The sequence below is a fragment of the Aquarana catesbeiana genome, linkage group LG08 (assembly GCF_042186555.1).
Source record: "Aquarana catesbeiana isolate 2022-GZ linkage group LG08, ASM4218655v1, whole genome shotgun sequence".
NCBI lineage: Eukaryota > Metazoa > Chordata > Amphibia > Anura > Ranidae > Aquarana > Aquarana catesbeiana.
Window position 1 is genome coordinate 271,319,842 of NC_133331.1, and position 24,585 is coordinate 271,344,426.

Below are 24,585 nucleotides of genomic sequence, written 5' to 3' on the forward strand. Positions count from 1 at the left end.
ATGTAAACAATCCATTACCGGCCTGAACAAGCATCTGATCAGACTGATCTTGGTTGGATCAGGTGCTTTGGAGGCCAGAGGACAGATAAGGGGGTCTAAAAGACCCCAGATCTTCCCATAAAGAGGACCGGTCATGGCCTATACTATCACAAGGGATGTTGTACATCCCTTGTGAAAGGAAAAAACAAAGAAAAAAAAAAAATGTAAAAGATACAGTGTAAGATTTTTTTATTTAAAAAAATAATAATAAAATACAATTTAAACTGCCTCTACTCCTTTGTGCAATTGCAAACACACACACATATATGTAAATGGCAACAAACCTGCATTTTGTTTTGAGCCGGGGTCAGGGGTGGGGTCAAGGGTGTGGTTGAAAGAGGCCCCATCAGGTAGGCTGTGCGGAGGCCCCATGATTTCTAACAGCGGCCCTGGTGACTCGGCTCGGGTGCCCCCATAGCAAGCTGCTTGCTGTGTGGGCACTCAACAGGAGGGAGGGGCCAGGAGCACCGATGAGGGACCCGAGAAGAGGAGGATCCGGGCTGCTCTGTGCAAAACCAACTGCATAGAGGAGGTAAGTATGCATGTCCTCCGGCCAATGCATGTCCTCCGACACCTGCTGATTAGCGAAGAGAGACACAGAACAGAACAAGGCAGAGCTCTGTCCTGTCAGTGGGGGATGTGCTGGATTTCGCTTCCCTGCAAAGCAGGGACCGATTGTATGAATTAGTGCTAAGGCTGCTTTCACACTGATGCTCTGCAGTTTACCTGCACCGTGGGTTCAACGCAGTGCGCCTGTGGCTTTCCTGTGGGTTAGCTGCACTTTGCCATATAATTCTATTATATCCTGCAAGTTTGATGCACTTTCTGAAAGCACACCAAACCCTGACCTCACAAATGCACTTCTGTTTGAATGGTCAAACATTCCCATAGACACACTCCTAAACCTTGTGGACGACCTTCCCAGAAGAGTTGAAGCTGTTATAGCTGCAAAGGGTGGGCCAACTCAATATTGAACCCCACAGACGAAGATGTTGAATCATGTAAAGTGTGTTTTTCTCTGTTACTAGATTTATAAAAAGTGAAAGGACTGGTAAAAATCATGACACTCCCAGATACATATGTACAATGAATCAATAAAACAAACAGATCGGTATCCACTTTGTAACTAGAAATCAGCAAATTGTTAACAATGTTTCTAAGTAATTATCTGCAGAGTATTGAATGGCTTTATCTTAGAAACATAAATGCGACTTTTTTTCCCCTTTTCTCTAGTAATCCTTTTATGAATATGAAATTGTTACTAACAATAGTAACTGGTGATTTGTCTTCTCTGTGTAATCTCCGAAAAATAATTAGAAAACCGTAATAAAGGAAGAATAGGTGTGTCATCAGATCTGTATAGGATGATGGGACTGGCCTCTATCAGATGTAGCAATAACGGATTTCCCCCAAATTACAACCAGAATAATATATATATATATAAATGGACTGGTAGAAATCATGACACTGCCAGATACATAAATGTACAATACAAAATACATAATCAGATCTGCATAGGATTATGTAACTAACTGAAAAAAAAAGATACAAATATATAATCATCATGACATGCCAGAAAAATAAGTACTATGAATCAAAGAAAATATTGCGCTTCTGATGAATTACATCCGTTTCCATGCAGCAAAATATTTAAAAGCTTCTAAATAAATTAAATTCTCTGCAGTGCAATGAATAGACCCCGCCCCTTTTCAGGTCTCCAATCGGGTCCGCTCAGCTTTACGCCCAGGAAGGAGAGATGTAGGGGGGGGGGGGGTTTGTTATGAAGCGTTAAATATTTTTGTTCTCCGTGTAATCTCCAAGTACACGTGCGATGTCTGACCATACACTGTTCGATCCTTTTTACTAAAGCTACGTAAGAACACAACTAAATTATGTATCCAATTGGGTAGAATATGGATCTATAAATAGATTGTACAATCAGCACTCAGGATGATGTAGTGAGTTTTGGAGATGGATGTGGTATATAGATCTTTGTATGAGAAGGTAGGTGGCCCTGAGAAGGACCTTTGTGTAGATGAAGTGGGTAGGTGTCTATGAGGGTTTATCCTCCGAATCCGTAGAGAGTGCGCCCCTGGCGTTTGAGAGCATAGACGACATCCATGGCGGTGACGGTCTTCCTCTTGGCGTGCTCGGTGTAGGTGACGGCATCGCGGATGACATTCTCCAGGAAAACCTTCAGCACTCCGTGGGTCTCCTCATAGATGAGTCCGGAGATGCGCTTGACACCCCCTCTGCGGGCCAAACGTCGGATGGCGGGTTTGGTGATGCCCTGGATATTGTCCCGGAGCACCTTCCTGTGCCGCTTGGCGCCTCCTTTCCCCAGACCCTTCCCTCCTTTACCGCGAACAGACATGATGAATATTTTCTGCTCAAACAGAAACTGAACTCAGCTGCCTGCCTGCCCTCCTTATATACAGTCTGAGGGGCGGACCTGATAGAAACCTTCCTGGGAAAGAGGCGGAGTCACACCCCTTCATTACCAAAAAAATAGAGAATGTCATTCCTTTACAAGGCTCCTAAATATTCTGTTGTATTTAGATACATTAATGCAACAGCAATACAATTTATTCTTTCTTGTCAATTATTTTCTATTTATACCTGGAGATTACACGGAGAACATGAATCTTTAACACTTCGTAATAGAAACACAATCAGCAGTTTCAATTGTTCATAGGAATTTCATATTTATAAAACATTATTTTGAAAAGAAAACAAAGAAACACATTGCTACCAACATCTTGTCTTCCTGGGTGTAAGGCTGATCGGACCTGATAGGAGACAGGAGAAGAAGGGGCGGGGTCTAGTCATTTATTACACAGCAGAGAATTTCATTTATTTAGAAGCTTTTTATTAGTTTGCTGAATGGAAACGGATGGAAGTCATCAGAAGCGCAACATTATATTTATTGATCAATTGTACATATTTGTCTGGCATGTCATGATTATTACCTATTTCTTTCAATAATGTCATATTTCCCCGAACTTTATATAGGAAGAGCAAAATATGTACAATCTGCTATATGTATAAATGATATATCAGAAAGAGAGAGCGAGAGAAGAAAAATTATATACTATTATATTATATCTCTAGATTTTCCCATTTAGTATTCTGCATTCCGGGAACTTGGAATAAAAGAGAATATATGGAAATGTTTTACATTATTCAATAATCTTCAGAATCCATTTCTATTCATTCCGGGCTAATCAATAAAAATAAAGTATTGATGATATTTCTCGGATAAATGTCTCATCTGATGATCTCAGTGTCAGATTTGGCGGTATAATAGGGCTGATTATTTCTCTGTAAAGTTCGTCACTATTCAGGCGGCAAATTTGAAAGTAGCAATTTTGAAATCTGAGCCAATCAGAGCTGTGGGCGTTTCCTTCATCAGCCAGTAATGTCTTTCTTATGAGAATTTCAAAGAAATGTGTTCTGAGATCTTTCTCTGTTTTCAGCCCAGAAAATACTTTTTCTGTAGACTTTTCATTGATCTCTATAGAAAACATTCTCTAGCAGGGCGGATTCTGTATTGTGAAGTAAAAGAAAAGACTAGAAGAAATGTGACATTCATATTTCTAATGGATTTATTATTCTTGGTTAGATAAACTGCCCGACAATTCGCGTTGATCGATGTTCCCGGGGGAAGAGATATCAGATTTGAGTGTCGGATTATTCTATCTGAGATCATTGGAATGTTCCATAGAATTCCGGCGGGAAATTTGAATGTATCAATTTCATATTTGCACCAATCACGGTTCTGGGCGATTTCTTCGGATACAATGTATTGAGTGTGAAGGAGGATCTGAGATCTGTGTTCCTTTCAGCTGGGGGGTGTTTGTTTGGTGTTTAATTTTGAATGATCTCTGATCTCCAGAAAATATTCAGCAGAATTAAAGGATGGAGGACAATAAAAAAACAGTCCCTGTAAGGAGATCACATCGTTCCTTCTAATGAAATGCAGTAAATGATACAAATCATAGAAACTCTGAATTGCTGTTAGGACGGACGGACGGACATGGAGGCAGAGGCGGCTCTAGACTTTGTGAGGCCTTAGGCAAAACTTAGACATGAGGCCCCACTCACTCCCATAATGGGAAAAAAAATTCAAGGGATGAAAATGAACTGTATTAGGAGGGTACAGTATAGGGGAGTGGACAGTACAGGGGGTAGGTAAGTGGGCATAATAAAGATATATTTTCCTCAAGCAGAGCTGCACAGGGAAGCTGCTCTCACAGATCCTACCTATTCTGGTAGGCTGTCAAAGGGGGATGGGTGGAGAAGAAAGGAAGAAAGGACGAAAGGACGAAAGGACGAAAGGACGAAAGGACGAAAGGACGAAAGGACGAAAGGACGAAAGGAAGAAAGGAAAAAAAGATAGATGGAAGGAAAAAAAGATAGATGGAAGGAAAAAAAGATAGATAGATAGATAGATAGATAGATAGATGGAAAGAAAGAAAGATAGAGAAGGAGGTGGAGACAGAAGGGAAGGAAGAACATCCTCTACATCAGTGTACTCACTGGGAGGCAGGAGGGACTGGATGGATGGATGGATGGATGGATCAGACTCCCCTTTTCCTGGGCTCCAGCTTGAATCTTCCCGCCCACACATCCCCTTCTCTGAGGCAGAGCAGAGAACACTGCCGAGGAGAGTGGGCGGGGCAGACACAGGAGGAGAGGGCGGGAGGAGGAGGAGCAGAAGCTCTCTCTCCTCTTCTGTCTGGCTGTGCGGGCAGCAGGGGGAGGGGGGTGATCTGTCAGAGCTCTACTGAGCGGCTCTCTCTCCCTGTCTGTGATCCGGAGCTCCGATCACACATCTCACTCGCAGCCTGTATCTCTCCCTGTAGCAGAGCGAGGGGCTACGGGACTGTGTGATGGCAGAGATGTCTGCTGCTGGAAGGGGTGGCTCTCTAATTAGGTAAACTAGCCAGCTGTGCGAGGCCCCTATGACTGCGAGGCCTGAGGCCACCGCCTATTTCGCCTAATTAGAGAGCCGCCTCTGCATGGAGGGGTGGATGGTTTTGGTTGGAGGGTTTAGCGGTGAGGAGACGATCAGCATAGAAAGATTGGAATGAAAAGAGATGAGAGAATGATGTACTGTGATCACATTTCCTCTCATTACTCCTCACCTCTATTACAAGTCTGAGTGTGATAAGAAGACAAAGGGTTTGTCTTTACAGGGAACTTTACCTGACAGTATTAATAATATATAACTTCATTGGAGAATAGGAATAGAAAGCAGGTATGTCCGGCTCTATGTCAGGGGCGGATCCAGAGCCTAGTCTCGGGAGGGGCACTGCCAGAAAATAAGTTTTTTTGGGATAAGTTTAACCGGGAAATGGCTGGCGTTAGCGCTTCAATCATCACAGCACCATGGTTGTTATGGTGTCAGGATGATTGAAGCGCATTATTACTATTATTACATGGTTATAAAAAATGAAATGGTTCAACTCACCATAGAATCAGTGGGAGCCCCGAGCGTGTCATTTGCCACTGTCACCTGCCACACGTTGCGGATTGTCACTTGCCACGTCACCTGTCACTAGATGCGGATTGTCACTTGCCACGTCCCATGCCACACGTTGCAGATTGTCACTCGCCACGTCCCATGCCACACGTTGCAGATTGTCACTCGCCACGTCCCATGCCACACGTTGCAGATTGTCACTTGCCACGTCCCATGCCACACGTTGCAGATTGTCACTTGCCTGCTATAATTGTCTGCTGTGTCCCAGATTCAGGCTTATTCAACTGGTGACCCCCCCCTGTCATCAGTGCTGGGCAGGGAGGAATGGGCTGGCTGCTGCCGCTGGGAGAGCGATGGGAGCAGAGCGAACAAAGGGCTCATCCTGAGCGGATGTGTCAGCGCTGCATCCCGCCCCAGGGGCAGCAGAGAGATGATGTAATCTGCTGCCGCGGCTGCCTGTGCCTTCTACAGTGAGGGCGGAACTACAGGGATGCAGGGCAGCGCTGGGCGGTGAGAGATGATGTTATCTCTCTGCTCCCTGGCCCGCCGTCTCCCTGATTGGCCACACAGTCTGTCACTGAGCCGCACAGCTGCTCACCAACGGAGCCGCCCGTGCTCTCAGCCGTGGAGCCGCCCACCGGCTCTCTCACCACAGCGATGTCTGCCCACCCACTCACCCACATTCTCGGAGGGGGCAATTGCCCCGTTGCCCCCCCCTGGATCCGCCCCTGCTCTATGTAGAGAGATGTGGGTGGCATGTTTGTGAGGCAATGCTAAAATAATAATAACATTGATCTTTAGATGAGAAGTACCGTAGATCGGTCATACTGGGAGGGGGATGAATAAACCTTCCTTCTATTCCCATCCTGATTCCAGATTTATTGCGGAGATCATCTCCACTTTCTGGCTGTATACATTCCCTATTCACCTCCTTGTACTGCACACACACACCCAAGTGTTCTACCGGGAATGACCACAAGGTGGCAGAGCTGAATAAACACTTATGCCGCACTCAAACATTGTTACAATCAAAGATCTCCCACAATCTCCCACCTTACATTGTTACTTTATCTGAAATCACAAGTTGGGAAGATCGTGGAGTTCTTAAAACACAACACAATGGGGGAAAGAAGCAAGAAAAACAAAACATTGTATCTACTCAATCAGTCCAGACAAATCTTTGTCTATTTGTATCTATTTCAATCATCAACAGCAGATCAATGTAAATAGATAAAGCCATACGCTGCCTGATAGGTAAATGACACAAAATATGTACAAAGTATCATCTACATACAAATCTGATCACAATATCACCTCGGACAGCACACAGTCCTTTATAGAAGTTAGAGGAAGATAATTGTCCCTAGGGCAAGTTTATCACCTTTACTAATATCTACACATTTATAGGTGAATTTACACATGATCTCCAATCCTGGAAACCATTTTATTCTGAAAGTTTTTATAATTGTATTAACGTCATTAGGGGATTAAAAAACGTAAAGTGATCATATTAAAAGGTGGAGGTACACTTCCGGTTCCGGCGCCGCATGGAGTAGCTGTCTCTCCTCACAGCTCCCGCAAACAGGACAAAAACCAGCATAAAAAACCGGCCCAGAAGCCCGCATCCACCCTCAAGCACCCCGGGCTCCAGCACCCAATACATGGACCGCTTTGTAGAAGTCCGCGGCCCCCGTACCAACACGGCCCAGACGGCGCCGCCGGCCCAGCCGCAAATCGAGGCCCCGACTTCGGCCTACACGGACCTGCACACAAGCGCCCAGCCAGCAGACATGGAAGTAAGTGGCAGTGCAGCCCCACACACATCTCCCCAGGCCTCCCAAGCTCAACTACAGCCACAATCCGCCTCTCCTCAGGCCCCTCTCCCTCCGGCCCTTCAACTACCAGCCCTCCCCCCACAGCTCGCAGGGGACCATGCTACAGAGCGCATAGCACAGGCAGTGGCAGCTCTCCTGTCCCCCATGATTTCAACATCTGTGGAAAACACTGTAAATGCGGGGATGAAGCAAATTAAGGCCCAGCTAGGAGAACATAACACCAGGCTCCATGAACTAGAACATCGCCTTTCAAGTATGGAAGAAGAGATGTACCAAGCCCAAGCCACAGAACAAGCGCAGGACAAAACAAATCAATACATAATACAAAAACTTGATGATTTGGAAAATAGATCCAGTAGGAGCAACCTGCGATTCGTGGGGATACCCGAATCGCTACAATCATCTGCTTTATCAGACTTTTGCTCCCGACGTATCCCTGAGGCGCTAGGCATAACGGGCCCCTGCACGGTAGAACGCGCCCACAGAATGGGACCATATAATGAAGAGCGCAAAAATCCTCGCCCCATCATTGCTAAATATCTAAACTACTCCGACAAAGCCCTCATACTCCAAAAATTTAGACAAACTCGCACTCTCCAAATTGATGGTGTGAGGGTTCTGATCTTCGCTGACTACTCCATCGAGGTCTCCAAAAAACGCAAAGCCTTCCAACAGATATGCACAGAACTCTTCAAGCAACAAATAAAATTCACCCTAGCATTCCCAGCCACCCTACGCCTCAGGACACCCAGTGGTGAACAGCTATCCTTTCAGGACCCAACAGAAGCGGAAGCATACATGCGATTGCTACTCTCCAACACTCAACAGCAAACCCCCTCCAAGGGCACCTCACTCAACCGCTCCCTGGATCAACGGAGTCCACGCAAAGACTCCCCCAAACGCTTCAGATCCTCACACCCGGACCAGCATCGCTTCACTCCTCGCTGAAATGAAAATTGCAACCGCCATCGCGGGCTACCTAATCTAATCTAAGGACAGTATCCCAATCTGTTCCATCTCAGGTCTTCTACCTTCCCCTTTACGGCATCACGTAATGTATGATGTGATTTGTTTTGACTGTTCTCAGTTCTCAGAATTGAAACAACACTTGTTTGAACACAGTTTTTTTTCTCTATACGGTTATGTTCCCCTGGTTACACTGTGTATGGCAACATTCACCCCCCCCCCCCCTAACTTCCAGGTATAAGCGCATTTACAAATGCCTGTCACCCCTCCACGGGCCAATTGGACCCCAAACCATAACTGTCCTGTTATGGGAGTTGACCTACACAGTGATTCCATGTGGAAAAAAGTGAAGTTCTCAGAATTGTTATTTATGTTACTCTCTATGTTGTCTCCCCTTCATGACATACCCTCCTCCTTCTTTTTCCCCCCTTTACAGGGCCCAATACATCTCCCCCACACATCAAATATCCCCCTCGATCACTACAAAAATGGCATACATCTTACCATAGCTGGTACTACAATCCACCATCCACAAAACGATAAATTGTTATCATCTGCCCATACCCCTCTTAAGCCTCCCCCAACATGAAAATAATCTCATGGAACGTGAAGGGCCTCAGATCCCCTCAAAAAAGAATGAAAATCCTTAGGCACCTTAAACGGCTCAAAACCGATATAGCCCTACTCCAGGAGACACACCTTTCAGCTCCAGATTTTCATCGCATGAAGAAACTCTGGGTAGGCACTGTTCTAGGCTCTGAGGCAACAGGACGCAAAGCTGGCGTCCTCCTACTCATACATAAAAATCTCCCTTGCTCAATTATGTCGACAAAAAACGACAATCAGGGCCGTCTGCTCACCACACATTTCAAATTAGGCTCTAAAGAACTCATAATCACGAACGTATATGCCCCCAACAACCCAAGCAAGCAATTTTATTCAGAGCTCTCCGGTTGGCTCCTAGAAAACACTCACCTCCCACACCTAATCGGAGGGGACTTTAATGACACCCTCCATCAGATAGATGACAGATCCTCACCAAAAAATTCAAATCTACGCGCTAACCCTCCCTCTTCGCAAACACCATGGACTCTATTCACCTACAGGACCTTTGGCGCCTTTCCCACCCAACAGACAGGGAATTCACATTCTTCTCCAACCCACACAAACTATTCACAAGAATAGATTACTTCTTTGGCTCTGACAACCTAATCCCTTTTCTCCAGAACACCGCAATACACGACATAATCATCTCCGACCACGCACCCATAGAGGTAACTCTCGATAATCTAAACTTACCCCCACATCCCAACATCTGGCGATTCCCTTCCTTCCTCCACAATAACACTGACTTCCAACAATATATGTCAGATGCATGGACGGAATACTCTCTGAACAATGCCCCCCACATTCAAGACCCCAACCTATTCTGGGACGCCGGCAAAGCTTTCCTAAGAGACCGTATTATCTCCTATACAACCTCTTTTAAACGCAACACCCTGTCTAAATACAAAGCAGCCAGCTCACGCCTACACCAGGCTCAATGAGCATTATACACCGCTGACTCTCCAGCCAATCGATTGGAATGGCAGGCAGCAAAAAGGGACTTCGATACATGGGTAAACACCCTTGAACACACCAAACAGGCTTACTTAGAAGCCACCTTTCACAAATTTGGAAACAAAGCGGGTAAACTCCTATCCCGACTATGCAAAGGCCCGTTCCGCCCTACCCACATTACATCACTTCGCGATAGTACAGGCACCCTTCACTCCACTCCACAAACAATCAACAAAGTCATGCAACAATTTTACTCTACACTCTACGCCCCAGACCCCATAAACACACAAAAAGCACGCGCTTTCCTAGAAAAAATAAACATGCCCAAGATTTCCACACTACAACTGGAAACCCTTAACGCTCCTATAACACCTACTGAAATATCAACAGCTATTCGCCACCTGACCCTATCCAAGGCCCCAGGCCCAGACGGCTTCACTAGTGAATTTTACAAGACCCTACAACCCCTTCTGGAACCTACCCTCCTCCAAGTATACCGGAATATCTGGTCAGGGGGAACTTACATACAGTCGGGGAACCAGGCTCTTGTAAAATTACTATCCAAAAAGGGCAAAGACCCCCAAGAACCAGGCTCATACAGGCCCATATCACTTCTCAACCTAGATGTGAAAATCCTCTCAAAAATCATTGCCACCAGGCTGGCAGATATTATCCCTTCTTTAATTCACCCCGCTCAATCAGGTTTCATAAAAGGCAGAACCGCCACCCTCAATATTAGAAAAGTCATGATGGCCCTAGAACATGCACTTCATCACCCAAACACCGACCACGCCATTATCACATTAGACGCGGAAAAGGCCTTCGACAACGTTAGTTTCGAATGGCTATCTATGACAATGTCAGAGATGGGATTTTCTGGCCCCTTCCACCACCTCATCTCTGCTATGTACAAAGCCCCAACAGCAAAATTAGTGGTAGCAGGCCTCATGTCAGAAGAATTTCGTCTTCATAAAGGCACTCGCCAAGGATGTCCCCTATCCCCGCTCCTTTTTAATATCGCCCTAGAACCCCTATCCAGATATCTAACATTAGCAGCCCCTTTGCATGGCATAAAAATAGGAACACATGACATGCGCACATCCCTATTCGCTGACGATGTTCTCATATTTTCGGCTAACCCCCTCTCAGATATGCTAACTATTAAAAGGGTCTTTGATGAATTCCGCTTGTGCTCTGGCCTTCGCATCAATTACAGCAAAAGCGAAATTCTTCCCATTGGCACTCACTCTGTACCACAATGGACCCAACAATCTATCTTCCCGGTCGCGAAATCCCATATCACCTATTTAGGGATAAAAATAGGCAAACTTCCTTCATCACTGTACCACCTAAACTACCCTCCTTTACTGTCAAAAATTGCTCAAGAATTAAATGCCTGGATGGACCTGCCCCTCTCGCTCTTGGGAAGATGCCACCTAGTAAAAATGGTCAGTTTCGCAAGACTACTATACCCAATGCAAACTATTCCGCTATTGCTACTTCATAAAGACGTGTCTTCGCTCAACACCTCCTTAGCAAAATTCCTTTGGCGAAACAAAAGACCACGTATTGCTCTAAAAAAACGACATCTTCCCAGACGCGAAGGGGGCATCAGTTTACCACACATCAGACTGTATAATGTAGCTTGCCTGCTAAGAACCAGCATAGACTGGATAACGCAATCCTCCCGCTACTCAAATTTCTCCCTGGAATCCGAAATGGCTCACCCTTACTCACTAGTGGGCCTCCTTCACTGCAGATGGAAGTCAGTTCCCCCCTCCCACCAACACAATCTATTATTAAGAGACACAGCGGTGGCTTGGAGAGAAGCAAGAAAAATACTTAAAATATCTCCTTTCATGTCATCCCATCTCCCAATCCAAGGTAATCCGGCCTTCCCTCAAGGACTAGACCACGAACCTTTCAAAATTTGGGAACGAAAAGGCCTAACAAAATTCTCTTCCCTTTGCAACACCCAAACGGGTCGACCACTGCCATTTACTAACATTGCGGAAACCTTCGCTCTTCCTACTACTCATACCTTCTATTATGGGCAATGCATCAGCTTCCTAAAAGACACATGCAAACAAGCAGATAAAAGATTTCCAACAAACATCATAGACCAAATGATATCGTACAACTCATACAAAATCTCAGACATATACAAACCCCTCCTACTTAAATCATCCTCACCTCTTTCAGCATCATCGATAAAAAACTGGAATAAAGATTTCCCGGACTCCAACTTAGTGGAAAAAATCCTGCAAGGCCTCAACTCCGTACAAAAGCTAACACCCAATGAAATATGGAGAGAAACACAATTGAAAATAGCTCACAGAGCTTATATGCCCTTCTCATCGTCAAAATCAGACATAAGCAAAGCCATCTGCCCATTGTGCCACTTCCGGAAACCTTCCCTGGCCCACCGCTTCTGGGACTGCTCCTACATTTCAACCTTTTGGGACCAAGTTCTGGCCTACATATTCGAAGTGACTCTATTAAAATTACCCAAGGACCCGCTACTCCTCATCTTCGGCTATTGGGACCCAATACTCCTACCCTGGTCAAAATACACCGCCAGCGCCACAACCCCCTCAGGAAATTTAAAAACAAACGCCTCACACAAAGGGTGGTCCCTAACCTGTCTTCTAATCGCAAGAAGAATCATCCTGAAAAACTGGATCTCGCCATCGCACCCCAACATCACCCAAGTCAAACGAGAGCTCTTACACCTACTTACCAAAGACCGCATCAACACGGACTTTAAAAAGAAATCCTCCTCAGACCGCTTTTACTCTAAATGGCACACCTTCATGCTCTCAACTCTCTCCCAAGAGGAAATAGCAAATGTGAGCCAATCCACCTTCTCATACCACGATTCCTACCAGCCGATGCAAAACAAGAAAACATCCCCACAAGAGGCTTCCTCCTAAACTATCCTACAATCATCCCGGACTCGACATACGCCTCTGAACTCACCAATCCAAGATCGCCAACAGCTTCTACATGTATTCACATACTGCCAATTTTTCCTATTCCCAAAACTTTTCTTAACTTGGTAAAATGTCTTCGATTGATCAGTTACCATTTCCCCACCAACCGTCCCTCCCTCATACTCCATATGGCCCTCCCCCCCCCCCCCTTTTATTTTTTCCCCACCAGTTTGAGTTCTCCCCTCACCCACAGGTCTTCCTATTGTTCTAAAGCAATCTAGTATTCACAGAGAATGTCTAATCGGATCCATCCAGGCATTTACCATATTAGCCAACTATCTACTCTGCTAGGATCTGTCAAATCTTTTCTTTCCTATCCAATCAACCTTCCCTTATAGACATATACTCCTGAAAATTTATGTTCTCCTTTCCTTAGACTTGAGATATCACCGAATTGTTTATTCTATCCGTGAATGTACAAACTATCAAAATATCTGTATACATCACTATATGTTATACCTTTTATTGTATGATTGAAAAACGAAATAAAAACTTTTTTTTTTTTTTTTTTTTTTTTTCAAAAAGGGTGGAGGTTCAATTGAGTTAAAAATACAAGATGTGCATATTGCAAAATGAATGTTCAGTCCAAACATTTTTTATTTTTTTATTTTAAAGTTTTGGATTTACATGAGAAAAGGTTACACTCTACAATGTGATTTCCTCCTCTAACAATCTCATAGAGCAGCTTACCAGACAGACCTATTTTTTTGTGTTCTCTGTGTAATCTCCGAAAAAGAATTAGAAAACCGTAATAAAGGAAGAATAGGTTTGTCATCAGATCTGTATAGGATCATGGGACTGGCCTCTATCGGATGTAGCAATAACGGATTTCCCCCATATTACAACTAGAATAATAATATAAAATATGTGAATGGACTGGTAGAAATCATGACGCTGCCAGATACATAAAAGTATGTATAATGAAAAACATAATCAGGGGGGCGTGGTTTGCCTTTGGAGAAGATGGCTGCCTAAACCTCGAGCTCCGTCAGATCATAGCCCATATTAAGCACATAACAGGGGATTACTACTGCTAAATGGTCGCCCATCATGGGGACTTCCTCCCGTGGTTCCTCGGCAACAAGATCCCGTTCACCGAGGGAATTCAGCGGCCGTATCAGCCAAAACATACCGGAGATTTTCAGGACCCAGAGAACCAACATGGCGGCTCCGGCTCCCGCCTCATCCTCTGCTCGCAGCCCGGAGGGGATAACTCTTACACCTACGGAGCTATCTCCCACTCCAAATGACAACAACCCAGCCCTAAACCAACAACCGAGCCTGAACGACCTGAAAACGGTTGCCGCTGACATAAAGGACACGTTGTTTGCAGCCATAACGGACCTCCGTCACGAAATGCAGGCCATAGCGGGAAGAGTACAACGCATAGAAAACACAACGGCCCAACATACCACCGCCATCCGGAAAGTACATCAGAAAGTGGACACACACACGCTACAATTACGAGATCTTCAGCGACACGTTGAAGATCTCGACAACAGAGGGAGAAGACACAATCTGAGGGTGAGAGGCCTTCCCGAATCAGTAGAGAATGATCAGGTTCTCTCAACAGTATCAGACCTGTTCAACCGCCTCCTTGAACAACCGCGCCACACACCTATTGCAATGGAGCGCATACACAGGGCCCTCAGACCTCGTGGAAGAGAATCCGACCCGCCAAGAGATATAATATGCCACATAAACGATTTCGCCCTTAAGGAAGATATTCTAAAAAAGGCCCGTGACAAACAACAACATACCTTTGAAGGCCGCACAATCCACATTTTTCAAGATCTTTCGGCGATCACACTCCGCCACCGTAAAGATCTGCGGCCCCTACTAGATGTCCTCAGGAATAAAGGAATTCGATACCGATGGAAGTTTCCGTTCGGTCTGCAAGCCGCGCATCAAGGCAACTCAGCCCTCTTGAGAGTTCCTGAAGACCTGGAAAATTTCTGCCAAGTCCTAAACATACCATATGTTGATGTGCCAAACTGGTATGCGGACTTTACTTTCTCTCATCCGGAAAGCCTAATACGAGAAGAACCGATGGAAGCCCAAAACTCGACCTTCAGGAGACAAAGATCCCCATCGGCTCATAGACCCAGCTCCACTGCTACAACACAGCGACATCCGGCAAGCCCAATGTCGGCTCCCCTGCCTCGTAGAGCCCGTCGTGATTACTGAAAGATCCTACACCTCTAACCTCCTTATGCCTTTTGTTATGCCGGCTTCCACCACCGATCCACTTGGAAATCGTTTCGCCAACGTACTCCACTGAGAAGTTCCACAATGCCGCGAGCCCTTTCCAACATTCTCCAGGAGCTGCAAACCCTACTACAACCTCCCATCCGCACCTTACACTTTGCAGGGATCTCACTGTTCCCCTCACCGGCGGACTTTGCTGATCAAGACGAACACGCAAAATTCTCACACTACACGGAGATTTGCCCAGACCCGACCTTGGATAGAAAACCTGCATCACAGAATTTCTATACTACCGCAAGTCGGCCGACTTCAGAAAGATTGAAAGTAACCTAGACGACAGACTTCTATCAACGTACCGTCATCGAGCACTGCGATCATTAGAGAATCACAAGAAGAACCCACCCCTCTCCACGAAATCTGGCGGACAGCTCTTATTTTTCGATGGACTTCTCTTCGTTATCAGCTGGGGTAACTTAACGTCTGCTATCTCCTCATACCTGTTTTTTTTTTTTTTTTTTTTTTAAGTGCTAGTTCAGTTCGGTTTCCTAGTTAATCTTGCAGAGCATTGTTTACTTGACGGGTTTCCGCACTGCTTGTTTTATGTATCTAATATCAGCCAGAGCTCAGAGGTGATTCAACTAACGATCACTATAAGCCAACCACTCATATCACCTCACACTAACAAAACAGATACCCCGATCCCTTATGGACCAAATTACCTTACCTGATTAACCCTTAGGGTAAAGAATAAAAGATATATAACTCCTCTATCCCCCATTCCCAAACCGACACCCGGTACATGCAACAAATACGGTTTCCCATACCTCCACCATTTTCATAAATTACACACGACCGGGATCCAAAACATTTATGTTTCCCCGAAACCTCTACAATCACCTCTGGGCTCTAACCATCTGAAAGTTCTACGAGTTATATCTGTACAATTGACACTTCTGTCTTCTGCAACTACATGTTCGATTAAAACCTAAGAACACTGGCATTGCAGAACACAGATGTGAAAGAAGGGTAAGGTGTATATCAACATATAAGATACACAACGAAGAGGACTGGGAAGCACACGGCACAGGGAAAGCAGAACTTCCCCATCCTCTATTGCCTATCTCCTGGCTATACCACCCATTCCTGACAATAAAACAATCCCAGAAAGGGATAAGATAACTAAGCATTTACAACGTTACTACACTTAGGATATATGAGTTTATTATACACAGGTTTATTACGGTTCGGAAAGTTCTATACTATAAGCCATACCAGACTTCGTCCATAAAATGCAAACACATTCCACTACGTCATCCCCCAGGGATTCCACCACTAATACACATTTGGGACAGGGAAGAGAGAGGAAAAAAAAAAAAAGAAAAAAAAAAAAAAAAGAGAAAACCTCTAATATACATTGTTGTATCCCAAATACTCATACCCCGAGACATATTCATTGTCCCACCGTAACACGTATCCACCTAAAACATTTCGACCCCAACTTTTAACACGTACTCCTGAATGGGCTATGAATTTGACGGCTCAGATTATTAAACTTATTTTACATCTCTCCTTGGATAGATCAACCCCCACACAGTGGCACAACACGAGCGTATCTCCTCATAAATCACCTCATATAGCTCACGCCACTGACACTTTCCGGATTTTCCACAGTTGTGGACCCTACCCACTTAGACAGGTGATCCTTGTACCACCAGTCTCCGGATTCCCCCGCCCTCTTCCCTCTTCTTCTTCTCCACCCACCCTGCCCCCCCCCCCCCCTGAACCAAGAACCATCACACTCATCTCTATTGTCACTAGCCCACCATAAACTTCATTACATTTACATTTAATAACTACAACAACACTCGAAGTTCCCGGTCTCCCAATCTCTGTGCCTGTCTCTCTGCCACAGCTCCTCGACCACAATACACGCTCTCATCAGCGATCCCACTGATAATTTGGCACCATGGACTCCCCGCTAAACCCAGCAACCATGCCCACCCTTAAAATCATCTCACTTAACGCTAAGGGTCTCAACATACCAGAAAAACGCTCTCAACTTCTTTTAACAATGCACCGAAACAAAGCGGACATCATCTTTATACAAGAAACCCATTTCCGAACAGATTCCACACCAAAATTACACAATCATCATTACCCGACAGTACACCATGCAACCAACCCACTTTCCAAATCTAAAGGGGTGTCAATTCTCATAGGGAAAAAATGCCCTTTTCAACTAACCGACACAATGCTTGATATAGACGGCAGATACCTATTTCTGAAAGGATCATACCTACACCACAAAATTACGCTAGCTAATATATATGCACCTAACAGCAATCAGGTATCCTTCTTTCGCACCATCACAGACCTGTTAACCACTTTCCAAGAGGGTACCCTCCTTCTTGGCGGAGACTTTAATGTACCACTCAACCCTACACAAGACACCTCAATGGGAACGACATCCCTTCCCTATACCGCCCTCCGGAAAATAAAGTCACTTTTCCAAACCCTGCTTCTTCACGACACTTGGAGAACGTTAAACCCCAATGGTAAAGATTTCACCTTCTATTCGCCGCCGCATCGCCGTTACTCCAGAATTGACTACATTTTCATATCCCAAAACAACCTGCCCATGCTCAAACACGCATCCATAGACGCTATGTTTCTCTCTGATCACCATCCTATCTCCATGACGTTGACCTTCCCTACTACCATTCCCCGCTCTCAGATATGGCGACTGGACCCTTCCCTACTCACAGACCCCACCATTGCAACTGAAGTCGAAAACCGACTCAAACAGTACTTTCAAGACAATAAACCACCCGATACCTCCCCACTTACTAACTGGGAAGCTCACAAGTGTGTGGTACGTGGCCTTTTTATTGCAGCAGCAGCGAAACGTAACCGTGAACGACAACGACATTATAAAACACTCACGGAAAAGATTCAAAAGCTAGAAAAAGCCCACAAACACGCTCAAGCTACATCTACCCTAACTGAGCTTATTCAAACCCGACAGGAACTACTAGATCTCCTAGGAAAACAAATACGGCGTAGATACATTCTATCGCAGAAAACATTTTATGAATATGGCAATAAAGCCAGCAAACTGCTTGCCAGATCATTACAACACAAAAAAGCTTCAACGACTATACACTCAATCACAGATACCTCAGGGAAAAAAATCAACTCGACACCAGATATAGCAAAACACTTCGTTAAGTACTACACTAAACTATACAACATCCCCCCCACGACCCCAAGAGCAACTGAAAGATCAAGAAAACAGCTAATCTCTGAATTTTTAAAAAAATACAGTCCATCCCCTATTTCAGACTCCATAGCACAAGACCTCGATAACCCTTTGACCATAGACGAAGCCACCCAATCACTGAAACAACTAAAAACGGGCAAGAGTCCCGGACCAGACGGTCTGACTGTAGGATACTACAAAACATACGCAAATTCACTTACCCCATTTTTCCTATCCGCCTTCAACTCATTCATGTCGACCTTGGAACCCCCAAGAGACCTCTTGAGCGCCCACATTGCTGTAATTCCTAAACCAAATAAAGACCCAAATATAGTCTCCAATTACAGACCAATCTCATTACTCAACGTTGACCTCAAATGGTATGCCAAGATAATAGCAAATAGACTCCTCCCCCAACTCATACACCTCGACCAAGCTGGCTTTGTCCCAGGAAGAGAAGCGAGGGATAACACGCTCAAGGCTATCAACGTCCACCACTGGATGACCAACACCAAACACCAAGGATTCATGCTTTCCCTCGATGCGGAGAAGGCGTTCGATAGAGTGGCCTGGGACTACATGACGGAAGCTCTACGGGCCCTTGGCCTACCAGCAAAACTGCTAAATCTTATAATGGCGTTATATGCTAACCCAACCGCAAAAGAGTCCGCGTTAATGGCCACCTGTCGGACGCCTTCTCCATATCGAACGGAACACGCCAAGGTTGCCCCCTTTCCCCTATAATATTTATCCTTACACTTGAACCGCTTCTGAGAAGATTGAGGGAGAACCCTGATGTCAAAGGCATAGAGATTAAAAACCACACGTATAAATTGGCAGCCTTTGCGGATGACATTCTGCTCTTTCTCACTGACCCGCTCACCACTATTCCAAACCTACTCAAAGATTTTGATACCTTTAAGACTCTAACAAATCTTCAAATTAACTTCACGAAATCTAACGCCCTAAATGTCACCTTACCACCCACAACCCACCAGCATTGCCAAACAATATTCCCATTTACCTGGAACGATCGAGCAATCACATACCTGGGCATACAACTCCCGAAATCCCTTGCTGACTTATACTCCTTAAACCATCTACCACTACTACAAAACATAACTAAAGACTTATCAAATTGGGACTCCGGGTTATTTTCCTGGTTTGGGAGAAACGCAATCATTAAAATGAACATCTTACCCAGAATACTGTACCTTTTACAAACAATTCCAATCAAACTCCCACCTGCTTTCTTTTCAACATATCGCACAGCCTGCATAAAATTTGTATGGGGTAAAATAACACCAAGACTTAATTACATTAGGCTCACATATCCCAAACTTAAGGGAGGAATAGGGTTACCCGACTTAAAAAAATATCAACAGGCTTGTCTCCTCACCAGGATCATAGATTGGAACATTCACACTAAATATAAAGATTGGATCCGATTGGAACAAGCAACGTCACCCCTCCCATTAGCACAACTCCCCTGGACCAAGTCACAACATGTCCCCTCAGAATGTAAATCCCACCCACTCATTAACCCAACGCTGATAGCCTTTCGGGAAGCATGCAACAAACAGAATATCTCCTCCACCCTTGGTCCAATGACTCCACTAGCACACAATCCAGAGTTCGCACCGGGAACACATCCATCCTTTCTAACTGACGGATGGCCTCATCCAAACATTCGAGCGGAACACTTTTTTTCTGAGGGTCGCTTATTGACTCAAGAAGAACTGGCCACCAAGATGAATAAAACCTCCTTCCCCTTCTGGACTTATGTACAAATTAGACATTTCTTTAGTAGATCCAAACCACAACTAGAATGGGCAAGACGCACCACTGCTTTCGAATCCCTATGCTTATCGGAGGAACCGCAACAACACCTAATCTCTCTTACCTATAACCTGTTATTCACGAATCAAAACTCCAACCTAATATGGCACAATAAAAAATGGGAACATGAACTGAATACTACCCTCACAGAAAAAGATTGGGAAAATGTATACACACACACATACACAAAGGAACCATTAATGTTCAAGTACAAGAAAATGCGTTCAAAATATTATCCAGGTGGTATAGAACCCCACTTACACTACACCACTTTAACTCAGCCCTCACGCAGCAATGCTGGAGATGTCAAACAGACATTGGATCCTTCTTACATATATGGTGGACATGCCCCAAGATCCAACCGTTCTGGAAAGAGGTTCACAAAATTATCACACAAGTAACCACCTATACACTTGACTTTACCCCTGAGCAATTCCTCCTTCACCACTCCACAATCCCAACACATTCATACCTACGCTCGCTTGCTATGCACATGGTCAACGCAGCAAATGGCGATCTCCTGACCCTCCAACTATAGCAGACTGGTACAAACGCATTCAAAAGATTGCAGAAATGGAAGAACTCATACATCAAACAAAAGACACACCCACCAAATTCACTCACACATGGGCCTGCTGGTTACATTTTCTTACCACAGACGACTACAAAACAATTATACCCTGAAAAGGAAGAGGAGCTGTGGCGGAGAGAAAAGGAAACGGGAAACCCCCTAACCACATGTACCCCTAATCCTACTGACTTTACTCAAACCCCGTATCATTAACTTATGTGAATAAGTTAAATACACAGAACTCTATGGAATCTCATCTCCCAAGAATACGGGGGCATAATAAGTATATCCTGGCTTTGGTTCTCGGGTGCTTCCCTTCACTGTCTTAACACCTTCGGATGAAAAGAAATTTTTAATTTACCATAGGTACAAAGACCTTTTATTCCCCTTTTTTTTTTAATATGCAACGACACTGACTTAACAATTTCCACATATCGTCCCATGCCTGACCTGATTTCAAAGGTACCTGGAAGCCCCCCATCCACAGCAAGCTCCCTCAAGAGGGGTGGATGGCTCTCGGGTGACCAGGTACAGAGTTAAGTTTGCTTGACATAGACAAATACTTACTGACACTAGTTGAAATTGCGCCTTTCAAGGTATCTTCCTCCCGCAAGGCAGCGCACATATCCTTTGTTGAAGAGTTCAGGATGCCCTGCCTCATTAATATGTATGTTTTCATTTATGAACATTGTAATGTAATATGTAATATACATGTTGATTATACTCTGTATACATGAAAATTTTCAATAAACTTCTTTGAAAAAAAAAAAAAAATGAAAAACATAATCAGATCTGCATAGGATTATGTAACTGAAAAAAAAAGATACAAATATATAATCATCATGACATGCCAAAAAATATGTACTATGAACCAATAAAGAAGATATTGCACATCTGATGAATTACATCCGTTTTCATTCAGCAAAATATTGAAAAGCTTCTAAATAAATGAAATTCTCTGCAGTGTAATAAATGAATAGACCCCGCCCCTCCTCATGTCTCTATTCGGTCCGCTCAGCTTTACACCCAGAAAGGAGAGATTTAGGAAAAATGCATTTGTTTCCTTTTCAAAATAATCTTTATAAATATGAAAAATTGAAACTGGTGTTTGTGTTATGACGTGTTAAAGATTCATGCTCTCCGTGTAATCTCCAGGTACACGTGCGATGTCTGACCATACACTGTTCAATCTGCTTTACTAAAGATACGCAAGAACACAACTCATTTATTTATCCAATGTTGTATCTAATTGGGTAGAAATTTGATCTATAAAGAGAGTGTATAATCAGCTGTGTAGCTGAGCCTAAGAGGCATTGCCACCCTTGCTGATACAAAAAGGTGGTTACTATCCGCCCCCACCTGTAACTGGTGACTGCAGCAAGGAGCATTCCAAAGCAAACACATAAAAATAAGACATTTCCACGCTCAACTTACCGACCAGCCTGTGACCAACCAAACTGTCCCGTCAAGCAGTATGTGTCAAAGACAGGGGTTTAGTTGCACACATTTACAAATGCATGCGTAAGCCACAGAGCCACGGCAAGGCACCCCATTTTTCTGTGGAACCTAAGAGGCATTGCCAACATTGGTGGTAGATGAGTGTATGTAGGTGGGAGCAGAGGGTACACTGGGCATGGGGGAGTGAGGGCAGAAACTTGGAGGGAAGTTCCACTGGCCACACTCGCCCCCCTACCCAGGGTTGTAGCGTCCCTTCTTGGTGGTAGATGAGTGGGTGTAGCAGAGCCTGAGGCATTGTCACCCTTGGTGGTAGATGATTGCATATAGGTGGGGGCAGGGGGTATTACCAGTATGCTGGGCATGGGGAAGTGAGGGCAGATGAAACTTGGGGGGAAGTTCCACTGGCCACACTAACCCCCTACCCAGGGTGGTAGCATCCCCTCTTGGTGGTAGATGAGTGGGTGTAGGTGGGGGCAGGGGGTATTACCAGTATGCTGGGTATGGGGGACTGAGGGCAGATGAAACTTGGGGGGGAAGTTCCACTGGCCACACCCACCCCATACCCAGGGTGGTAGCGTTCCCTCTTTGTGGTAGATGATTGCATATAGGTGGGGGTATTACCAGTATGCTGGGTATGGGGGAGTGAGAGCAGATGAAACTTGGGGGGAAGTTCCACTGGCCACACTCACCCCATACCCAGGGTGGTAGCGTCCCCTCTTTGTGGTAGATGAGTGGGTGTATTGAGTTATGAGGCAGTTGATCCAGAGGAAGGCGAAAATCCCCAGCAAAGCATGATCCAATGTGCTCCAGCTGGGGAAAAAATTCCTTCCTGATCCCCCGAGAGGCAATCGAATATTTCCTGGATCGGCCCTGTGTGTGGGGGAGGACGAGCAATTGGAGCCCCACCCTCGGTGGTAGGTGAGTGGAGATGTGGGTGTCAGTGTGTGGAGAGCGGGGGAGGAGGGACCATCCCCCACAGAGCTCTGGAGGGAGGAGCCATTGCTTGGACTACAGCCGGGTCACGGCGTGTCTGTGTGATCTGCCTCCTCTGTTCAGGCTCTAAAGGAACTACAAGTCCCAGCAATCTGGGACTTGTAGTTCCTCAGAGGCTGAGCAGAGGAGGCAGGTTCCCCGAACACACAGACACGCTGTGACCCGGCTGTAGTCCGGACAATGGCTCCTCCCTCCGGAGCTCTGTGGTGATGTTTCCTGGATCGGCCCCGTGTGTGGGGGAGGGCGAGCAATTGGAGCCCCACCCTCGGTGGTAGGTGAGTGGAGATGTGGGTGTCAGTGTGTGGAGAGCGGGGGAGGAGGGACCATCCCCCACACAGAGCTCTGGAGGGAGGAGCCATTGTCCGGACTACAGCCGGGTCACGGCGTGTCTGTGTGATCTGCCTCCTCTGTTCAGGCTCTAAAAGGAACTACAAGTCCCAGCAATCTCTGTCCACATGAGGAACTACAACTCCCAGCATGCACTGTGTAAGTGATGGGGGTTCTGCTCCCAGCCTGGAATAAGATGCTGTAGGACTACATATCCCAGCATGATTTTCTCTATGGAGATATTACAGGTCCAGTGATCTCTACATACCCCAGTCTGCTCCCCGGCCCCTCCCCCACCTCAGGGGGAATTGCACCCCTCCAGTTCCAACCAGCCCTCCCCCATCCTGGGGGGAGGGGACCCACCACCTGTGGTGGGAGAGGAGTGTGGGGTGCAATTACCCCTGAGGAGGGGGAGGGAAGCAGACTGGGGTATGTAGAGATTGCTGGGACTTGTAGTACACCTATACTGGGATATCTAGTCCTGTAACATCCCATTCCAGGCTGGGAGATGAACCCTCATTACTAACACACCTCATGTGAACAGAGATTGCTGGGAGTTGTAGTCCTTCAGAGGTTGGGCAGAGGCGCCAGGTTCCCCGGGCACACAGACACGCTGTGACCCGGCTGTAGTCCGGACAATGGCTCCTCTCTCCAGAGCTCTGTGGTGGAGATGTTTCCTCCTCTCCGCTCTTCTCATACTGACGCGCTGCCTTCCCCCGCTCAGCTATTTATCTGATCAAGCCTTGACGTCACAAGTGTAACGGCTCCAGCCTCCAGCTCCTGATTGGCTATTCATCCTCTGGTCACGCCCATCCCACGCGCTGATCACGCCCACTCCCACCTGAGCCGTTAGGTCGCTCTCTGCGGGAGTCACGTGTTGCACGTAACGGTCAGAACGAGGCCACGTGACTTCACAGGGGGAGAAGCAGGAAATCCTCCCTGCAGCTACTGCGCATGTGCGGCTCAGAGACGGTGTCTTGCCGAATAAGTTCCTTCGGCGGATAGGTTCCCCCCCTGTACTGCGCAGGCGCAGCGCCTGCGCAGTACGTACT